General features: G+C 34.1%; 1 long non-coding RNA gene across 1 annotated transcript in view; it reads right to left on the minus strand.

The window, feature by feature from the left end:
• LOC107585811 (uncharacterized) overlaps nucleotides 1-3,066 on the minus strand; it is a 15,708-nt gene extending 12,642 nt beyond the window's left edge. Inside the window, exon 1 of the long non-coding RNA XR_001609289.1 lies at nucleotides 3,016-3,066. This is a non-coding gene — a long non-coding RNA (uncharacterized lncRNA). The remainder of the gene's footprint in view (nucleotides 1-3,015) is intronic.
• Between the last annotated feature and the right edge of the window lie 7,610 nt (nucleotides 3,067-10,676).

A 10,676-nucleotide genomic window follows, 5' to 3' on the forward strand; every position in this document is an offset into this window, starting at 1 on the left:
CTATAAATGTATCAGGAATCATGCTATTTTGTTCCATTACTTAACATGTATCAGTATTTAATATTAGTAGGAGACAAACCATGGAAAAATGGATAGATTTTCTCTGGATTTATGTAGATTTCTTGGCTATACCCGCAGCAGCTCTCATATGCAGAATCCACAAAGGACAATAACTGTAACTATAAAGTTTTAATAAAAATCATTCTATTTTTATGAGTATTGTGAAATCGGGCCTTAATGCAATGCTTTGAAATTCTGGTTAGTCAGTCACAGCAGTCTAAATTGGCTCATAAATCAAAAATACTGTATCTATCAGGATCATAATGTTATTTATTATTATTATTAAAATACAATTTATTTTCATTTTATTTTAATATTTCAGATCTGTTTAATCTGTTTAGAAATATCTAAATTTTAGTTCAAGGACTCCAACCAGGTAAATGTGCTGACATATATATTGATGGAAAGATCTCAGAATAGTTTATCAACCGATATAATCCTGAGATATCTTGCACCTCTATAATTGACAGTTACTGAAGAAGTCTGGGAGAAGAAATTGTGGCTTTCTTTATTTCTCTCTCAGTAAAATGTGACAATAGCATTTCACAACTTTCTAAAGATCAATATGACCAGATCATTTCCAAGTACAAGTACAGTATTATAACCATACTGACATATAATTCCATTACAAATAGTAGTTTATGTACAGACATAAAGCACAACAGCACAGGACATGCATCATTTGTTTCATTGAATCTCATTACAAGATGAACACTCGAGTCATGCACATTTCATCCAGTTAAACATGCTGTAATTAGTTATTTGAGAACTTTTACTGTACATTCATGAATGAATCGCTGACATCAGCAGTCTGGTGTGAATCTCTCACACATGATCACGCTGTACATCAGTAGATGTGGTCTGTCCCGTTTCAGTCTGGACTCTCTTCAGTCTGGAGCAGCAGTAAGGCATCCTGATGATTTTCTCAATGTCGCTCCTCATGAACACATACAGCAAACAGTCCACAAGTGGGTTTAACAGATAAAGAATAAAAGTAAAGATAAACAGACTAAACGGGAATTCGTGCTCATGTAGAAGCAGAAAACTACAAATTTGGAAGGGGAGGATTAGAAAGGTGTAACTGATCACCACAAAGAACAGAGGAGCCAGAGCTAACTGCTGCTTTACAGGAGTGAGAGAAATTGAGTGAGAGAGAGACCTGCATGTGCCTACAAAACACACAATGATCACTAGATAGGGGATGAAGGGCATTATATACACCAGTTCATTTATGAAAAAGCAAACTAGACAAACAATAAAAGGTATAAGCCAACCGGTCAGTGAAGTACACACAAAATATTTGACTGAGCGATGGTACCTGTGCCAAACAGGATGAGCGATCAGAACGTATCTCTCTACGGCTATACATGTCATGAAATGCAAACCTATGGAACCAGCCCAAATTATTATGTAACTAAAGAGCAAGCTAACGTTAAGTAGCAATGTGCAAACAATCTGTATGAGATCTGAAATGAGTAGATTTATGACAAAAACTGGAGCAGCTTGTTTAGATTTGATGAGAGAATAAACAGCATAAATAGCCAAACAGATCATGGGAATTTCAATGCTAGCAATGATTGAAGCAGGGACAGTGAGTACAGTGTAATAGTAATCATGTTTTCATCCATCCATGGTTAACATCATAGTTTGACTCGGCTGTGGTGTTGTAAAGATCACTGTTAGATGTAGTATTGAATGAAGATCTGGGAGTTTCCATCACCGAAATGCAGGACTAGTGGATAAAACGAATTAAAAGGATTGTTGCTCCTCATTCTTGCTTTCTTGTCTTCAATGAAAAAGATGCCAGATGGAGGATTCGGGACTTTTGGTCTAAAAGACACATCAGTTGAGTCACATTATTATCAAGTCAACACGTTTAGACATTATCCTAAAATAATTCCTTATATTTTATTCAAAATGCAGCTTGTTTGTGGCTTACTGCAGTTGAATAAGTCCTTCTTATTCGCTAGTGTTCCTCTTCATCTAAAAAAAAGCTAAACACATTTTAGTATTTGTATAAATCATATAATTTATAAGGAGATTATTATACAGAACAACATGAACAGTTGGGACCCAGGGACAAGTTTGGATAGCAAATTACTAGTCATGCAAAGGTTTTGTAGAAGTACAGAAACACAATCCTACCTTCATTCATCTGTCTTGTTGTTGCTGGATCAAGCCCTTCTTTTAGAATCTGACTGCGCTGTAAACAGCTGGGTGTTGTTCAGTAATATAGCAAATGTTCAATTTTATCCATTTAAAACCACTAATACGATGCCACAGGTGACACATGTTTAGTAGCACAATGATGGATATAAAATGAAGAACAGAAAGATATATTTATCTGCTGTTTATGGAAGAATCATTTGTGCTTCCTTTAATGAATGAAAATGATTTTCTTCAAAAATATATCAGGAATCATGCTATTTTGTTCAATAGTTAAAATGTATCAGTATGTTAATGTTAGTTCTTAGCAGACAAACCATGGGAAAATGGATAGGCTACATTTTCTCTTGGATTCATGTAGATTTCTATAAAGTTTAATAATGAAGTTTTAATAATCATTCTAATTCTAAGATAATAGTGAAATCGAGTCATAATGCAATGATCTGAAACTCTGATTAGTCAGTCACGGCATTCAACCTTCAGAGAGTTCATAATATTGACCATTGTAAATGTCTAAATTTGCTCATAAAATGGACACATCTACCAGGAGCATAACATTTTTCTTCTTCAGCATATTTTTAATTCCATTACAAAATATATATATATTTTTTTGGTAATAGAATTGTAATGCTAAGTAACATCTCAAGATAAGAATATATATATAGAATCACACATAAAACATTTTAGAAGATATCCATTAAATATTACTATCTGAACACAAAAAAGGACTTTAGCTAGAACTCAGATCATGCAAAGTCTATTCAGCTGCATCAATAAACACAATCCTACCTTCACTTGCACAGGTCCTGATAACTGTACATTGCTGCTGGCTGGAAAACCTGATTTATAATGAAGCTGAACTGACACGTGAAATTTGGGAAGGTTCCTCACATTATACAGGGTTTGGTGTCGTCCAGTAAAACTAGCTAATGCTTTACAATAAACCCCTTTTATCATGTTAATAGTAAATGAGAGCTGAGACCAGTTTTGTCCATTAAGAACCACAAATTTGTTGCTGCAGTTGCCACAACTTTATTCATCAACAAGAAGATGGTATTAAATGGAAAACAAAAGTGCATTATTACTAATTGTTTCTGCCTATATTTTTTTATTTTGTTCCCATTTTTAGTTTATTAATAATTTACCTCGCAGACAAATCAGCTTATCTTTATTTCAAGACCATCATGTTGAACAATACTTTCTCCTATCCAAATGTAATGTGCACAGATGACTGTACTGAAATTCTGACTGAAGTCTATGTCTGGTACAGTTCATTTACTGGCTTTGAACCTGTTGTGTTTTGTGCTTTTGTTGTAGACCAAGTAGCATGAAGTCAGAATTGACCCTGTTTACTCTGTGAATCGTGTTCTTTTAATAATTACACTTCATATAGTAAAAATAAAGTTACATTTGGCATGCTAATGTGTGCTACTGCTATTTTGAAGTTAACCTGAAAGATATCAGTTATTTTGGTGTTTAATTTCATCAGATCTTAATTAGTTTCACTAGGTTTCTGCTATACGCAAAGTTTAGTTAACAACTATTGTTCACAGTTTAATCAAGTTTAGCCACATATTTTTTTTGCATGTTTTTTTTTCAGTGTAATATCTGTTGATAACTGATACATTCCTTATAAAACTCCATAAAATTGACACTTACTGAAGGAGTCTGGGAGAATAAATTGATGTTTTCTTTTTCTCTCTTAGTAAAATGTGACAATAGCATTTCACAAGCATGTTTTTTTTTCAGTGTAATATCTGTTGATAACTGATACATTCCTTATAAAACTCCATAAAATTGACTTACTGAAGGAGTCTGGGAGAATAAATTGATGTTTTCTTTTTCTCTCTTAGTAAAATGTGACAATAGCATTTCACAAACTTTCTAAAGATGAATATGACTAGATCATTTCCAAGTACAAGTATCACAAAAATACTGACAAATAATTCCATTACAAAAAGTAGTTTATCAATAAGTCACATACACACATAAAGCACAACAATACAGGACATGCATCATTTGATTTATTGAATCCCATTACAAGTTGAAAACTGAAGTCATGTACATTCCATCCAGTTAAACATGCTGTAATGAGTTATTTGAGAACTATTATTGAAAAGTCATAAATGAATCGCTGTCATCAGCAGTCTGGTGTGTATCTCTCACACATGATCACGCTGTACATCAGTAGATGTGGTCTGTCCCGTTTCAGTCCGGACTCTCTTCAGTCTGGAGCAGCAGTGAGGCATCCTGATGATGTTCTCAGCGTCACTTCTCATGAACACATACAGCAAACAGTCCACAAGTGGGTTTAACACATAAAGAACAACAGTAAACTTAGCCCAAGTGGGAATTAGATCAAGTCTGTATTTGCCCAATTTTACAAACACAAAAAGACTAATTTGCAAGGGGAGGATTAGAAAGGTGTAACTGATCACCACAAAGAACAGAGGAGCCAGAACTATCCGCTTCTTTAGAGGAGTGAGAGAGAGACCTGCATGAACCTACAAAACACAGAATGATGACTGGGTAGGGGATGAAGGGCATTATATACAGTATATCAGGGCATTTATCAATAAGCAAACTGAAATAACAATAAAAGGTATAAGCCAACCGGTCAGTGATGTATACACAAGACATTTGAGTGAGCGATGAGACCTGTGCCAAACAGGATGAGCGATCACACTCTAAAAAATGCTGGGTTAAATATAACCCAGCGCTGGGTTAAAAAGGGACAAACCCAGCTATTGGGTTGTTTTGACCCAGCGGTTGGGTTCAAAACCCAACCGCTGGGTCATATTATACCAGCATTTTAATCCAGCATTTTTTAGAGTGCAGAACGTATCTCTCCACGGCTATACATGTTATGAAATACAAACCTGTGAAACCAGCCCACATCATTGTGATGCATATGGTGATTAACCAGTAGAAATTAATTGTATTGTGTAGTAGTAACATGCAAACAATCTGGATCACCATATGCATCACAATGCATATGGTTCACTCAGATCATGGGAGTTTCAAGGCAAGAAATAATTGAAATATAGACAGTGTCTCCAGTTATGAGTGGTTCATAGTCATCTGGGTCGTTTATGCTTTGATTGTAAGCATCATAGTTTGGCTCGGCTGTGGTGTTGTAAAGATCACTGTCAGATGTAGTATTGAATGATGATCTGGGAGTTTCCATCACCGAAATGCAGAACTAGTGAATCAAATTAATGAAAAGGTGTGTTGCTCCTCACTCTTGCTGTCTTGTCTTCAACGAAATAGATGCCAGATGGAGGATTCAGGACTTTTGGTCTATAAGGCACATCAGTTGAGTCACATTATTATCAAATCAACATGTGTAGACAATATTCTAAAATAATTCCTAATTTTACTCAAAATACATCTTGTTTGCAGCTTAATACAGTTGAATAAGTCCTTCTTATTATCCAATGTTCCTCTTTATCTAAAAAGAAAAAGCTGAACACATTTCAGTATTTGTATAAATCATAATATTTAAGAGGAGATTATTATACAGAACAACATGAACGGTAAGGACTCTGGAACATAAAGTTTGGATGGCAAATTACTAGCTTGCAAAGGCTCTTGCACATGTACTGAAACACCTTCATATTTCTGGGTCTTGTTCTTGTTCGATGATCATTGCTGAATCAAGCCCTTCTTTTAGAATCTGACTGACTTGTAAAAACGTCACGTGAAATTTGGGAAAGTTTCCCACATTTAAAACATATGGGTGTTGTTCAGTAAAACTAGAAAAATGATTCCCAATAAACAGCTTTTATTTTTAATAGATGATGAGGTCTGACTTCTATTTCATCCATTTAAAACCACTAATGTGATGCCACAGTTGACATGTTAATGAACACACTGATGGATAGAAAATGAAGAACAGAAAGATATCTTTATCTGCTGTTTCTGGGAGAATCATTTGTTCTTCCTTTAAAAACAAATCTATAAATGTATCAGGAATCATGCTATTTTGTTCCATTACTTAACATGTATCAGTATTTAATATTAGTAGGAGACAAACCATGGAAAAATGGATAGATTTTCTCTGGATTTATGTAGATTTCTTGGCTATACCCGCAGCAGCTCTCATATGCAGAATCCACAAAGGACAATAACTGTAACTATAAAGTTTTAATAAAAATCATTCTATTTTTATGAGTATTGTGAAATCGGGCCTTAATGCAATGCTTTGAAATTCTGGTTAGTCAGTCACAGCAGTCTAAATTGGCTCATAAATCAAAAATACTGTATCTATCAGGATCATAATGTTATTTATTATTATTAAAATACTATTTCTTTTCTGTTTATTTTAATATATCAGATCTGTTTAATCTGTTTAGAAATATCTAAATTTTAGTTCAAGGACTCCAACCAGGTAAATGTGCTGACATATATATTGATGGAAAGATCTCGGAATAGTTAATCAACCGATATAATCCTGAAATATCTTGCACCTCTATAATTGACAGTTACTGAAGAAGTCTGGGAGAAGAAATTGTGGCTTTCTTTATTTCTCTCTCAGTAAAATGTGACAATAGCATTTCACAACTTTCTAAAGATCAATATGACCAGATCATTTCCAAGTACAAGTACAGTATTATAACCATACTGACATATAATTCCATGACAAATAGTAGTTTATGTACAGACATAAAGCACAACAGCACAGGACATGCATCATTTGTTTTATTGAATCTCATTACAAGATGAACACTCGAGTCATGCACATTTCATCCAGTTAAACTTGCTGTAATTAGTTATTTGAGAACTTTTACTGTACATTCATGAATGAATCCCTGACATCAGCAGTCTGGTGTGAATCTCTCACACATGATCACACTGTACATCAGTAGATGTGGTCTGTCCCGTTTCAGTCTGGACTCTCTTCAGTCTGGAGCAGCAGTGAGGCATCCTGATGATTTTCTCAATGTCGCTCCTCATGAACACATACAGCAAACAGTCCACAAGCGGGTTTAACAGATAAAGAATAAAAGTAAAGATAAACAGACTAAGTGGGAATTCGTGCTCATGTAGAAGCAGAAAAATACAAATTTGCAAGGGGAGGATTAGAAAGGTGTAACTGATCACCACAAAGAACAGAGGAGCCAGAGCTAACTGCTGCTTTACAGGAGTGAGAGAGATTGAGTGAGAGAGAGACCTGCATGTGCCTACAAAACACACAATGATCACTAGATAGGGGATGAAGGGCATTATATACACCAGTTCATTTATGAAAAAGCAAACTAGACAAACAATAAAAGGTATAAGCCAACCGGTCAATGAAGTACACACAAAACATTTGACTGAGCGATGAGACCTGTGCCAAACAGGATGAGCGATCAGAACGTATCTCTCTACGGCTATACATGTCATGAAATACAAACCTATGGAACCTGCCCAAATTATTATGTAACTAAAGAGCAAGCTAGCGTTAAGTAGCAATGTGCAAACAATCTGTATGAGATCTGAAATGAGTAGATTTATGACAAAAACTGGAGCAGCTTGTTTAGATTTGATGAGAGAATAAACAGCATAAATAGCCAAACAGATCATGGGAATTTCAATGCTAGCAATGATTGAAGCAGGGACAGTGAATTCAGTGTAATAGTTATTCATCCTGCTTCGATTGTAATAGTTTGGCTCGGCTGTGATGCTGTAAAGATCACTGTCAGATGTAGTATTGAATGGAGATCTGGGAGTTTCCATCACTGGAAGTGCAGAACTAGAGAATAAACTGAATTAAAAGGATTGTTGCTCCTCACTCTTGCTGTCTTGTCTTCAATGAAATAGATGACAGATGGAGCATTCGGGACTTTTGGTCTAAAAGACACATCAGTTGAGTCACATTATTATCAGGTCAACATGTTTAGACATTATCCTAAAATAATTCCTTATATTTTATTCAAAATGCAGCTTGTTTGTGGCTTACTGCAGTTGAATAAGTCCTTCTTATTCGCTAGTGTTCCTCTTCATTTAAAAAAAAGCTGAACACATTTCAGTATTTGTATAAATCATATAATTTAAGAGGAGATTATTATACAGAACAACATGAACAGTTGGGACCCCGGGACATGAAGATTGGATAGCAAGTTACTAGTCATGCAAAGGTTTTGTAGATGTACAGAAACACAATCCTACCTTCATTCATCTGGGTCTTGTTGTTGCTGGATCAAGCCCTTCTATCTGACTGCCCTGTAAAAATGTCTGGGTGTTGTTCAGTAATATAGCAAATGTTCAATTTTATCCATTTAAAACCACTAATACGATGCCACAGGTGACACATGTTTAGTAGCACAATGATGGATATAAAATGAAGAACAGAAAGATATATTTATCTGCTGTTTCTGGAAGAATCATTTGTGCTTCCTTTAATGTATAAAAATGATTTTCTTCAAAAATATATCAGGAATCATGCTATTTTGTTCAATAGTTAAAATGTATCAGTATGTTAATGTTAGTTCTTAGCAGACAAACCATGGGAAAATGGATAGGCTACATTTTCTCTTGGATTCATGTAGATTTCTATAAAGTTTAATAATGAAGTTTTAATAATCATTCTAATTCTAAGATAATAGTGAAATCGAGTCATAATGCAATGATCTGAAACTCTGATTAGTCAGTCACGGCATTCAACCTTCAGAGAGTTCATAATATTGACCATTGTAAATGTCTAAATTTGCTCATAAAATGGACACATCTACCAGGAGCATAACATTTTTCTTCTTCAGCATATTTTTAATTCCGTTATAAAGTTTTTTTTGTTTTTTTTTTGTAATGGAATTGTAATGTTAAGTAACATCTCAAGATAAGAATACATATATAGAATCACACATAAAACATTTTAGAAGATATCCATTAAATATTACTATCTGAAAACAAAAAAGGACTTTAGCTAGAACTGTCAGATCATGCAAAGTCTATTCAGCTGCATCAATAAACACAATCCTACCTTCACTTGCACAGGTCCTGATAACTGTACATTGCTGCTGGCTGGAAAACCTGATTTATAATGAAGCTGAACTGACACGTGAAATGTGGGAAGGTTCCTCACATTATACAGGGTTTGGTGTCGTCCAGTAAAACTAGCTAATGCTTTACAATAAACCCCTTTTATCATGTTAATAATAAATGAGAGCTGAGAACAGTTTTGTCCATTAAGAACCACAAATGTGTTGCTGCAGTTGCCACTACTTTATTCATCAACAAGAAGATGGTATCAAATGGAAGACAAAAGTGCATTATTACTAATAGTTTTTGCCTGTATTTATTTATTTATTTTTGCCAGTTTTTGTTTATTATTAATTTACCTCATTGAGAGGTCTACTTATATTTATTTCAAGACCATCATGTTAAAAAAAGATCATTTGTGTGTGTGATTTAAAGTTTATTTGATTTTTATAAAGCATAAAAAATTTAAATCAAAATAACTTTAAATTTGGTCTATTTGGTATATATTTGGTATTATTTAGATTTTTGACAGAATAATTATTTTTGTAGGCTATGGCTTTACTCATGTCATCAATGTATACATTTATTATTAAAATACTTTCTCCCATCCAAATGTAATGTGCACAGATGGCTGTAATAATATTCTGACTGAAGTCTTTGTCTGGTACTGTTCGTTTACTGGCTATGAACCTGTTGTGTTTTGTGCTTTTGTTAACACAGTAATGGAAATGAAAATGAAGAACAGAAAAATATCTTTATCTGCTTTTTTTCTGGAAGAATCATTTGTGGTTCCTTTAATGCAATAAATAAAAAAATAAAAAAATAAAAAATATATCAGGAATCATACTATTTTGTTAAGTTATTTAAAATTGATCAGTATATTAATGTTAGCTCTTAGGAGACAAACCAAGCAAAATAAATAAATAAATAAATTATTATTAAATAATTTAAATGTATTATTATTATTATTATTATTAAAATAATATTTCTTGTATTGAACCTTCTAATGCTTTTTTACTGATTCTGTTTAATCTGTTTGTTTCAGTTTAAGTTCAAGGAGTCCAACCAGGTAAATGTGCTGACGTATGAATTGTTGGAAAGATTTTACTAAAGTTTCAGAATAGCTTCATCATTTAATGACACATGTATGTGGGCAAACACACAGTGCACATACACACAGACACCACTGCTACAAAATCCAGCATAAACTGGTTGGCTGGTTTTAGGGGGGTTTTGGACACTTTTCAGTATTTTAACCACTTTCGCTTTAGCTCTCCTCCCACAAATGAAAGAATGCTGTGTGTGTGTGTGTGGTCCTTCAATTCTTGTAGCTGGAGGTCAGTATTGTCACACTCTTTGTGTTGTGTCTTCATATAGGCACACACTCGCTCCATGCTCACTCTCTGGGAATATATAAACAGTGTAAAACACACTTCAATAATGACAGATGAACTTGGAGATAAAAATTGGGTAGCAGAGAGGACATG

This window comes from Sinocyclocheilus grahami, unplaced genomic scaffold (genome assembly GCF_001515645.1).
Source record: "Sinocyclocheilus grahami isolate Dianchi unplaced genomic scaffold, SAMN03320097.WGS_v1.1 scaffold74.1, whole genome shotgun sequence".
In the NCBI taxonomy this organism is placed as follows: Eukaryota; Metazoa; Chordata; class Actinopteri; order Cypriniformes; family Cyprinidae; genus Sinocyclocheilus; species Sinocyclocheilus grahami.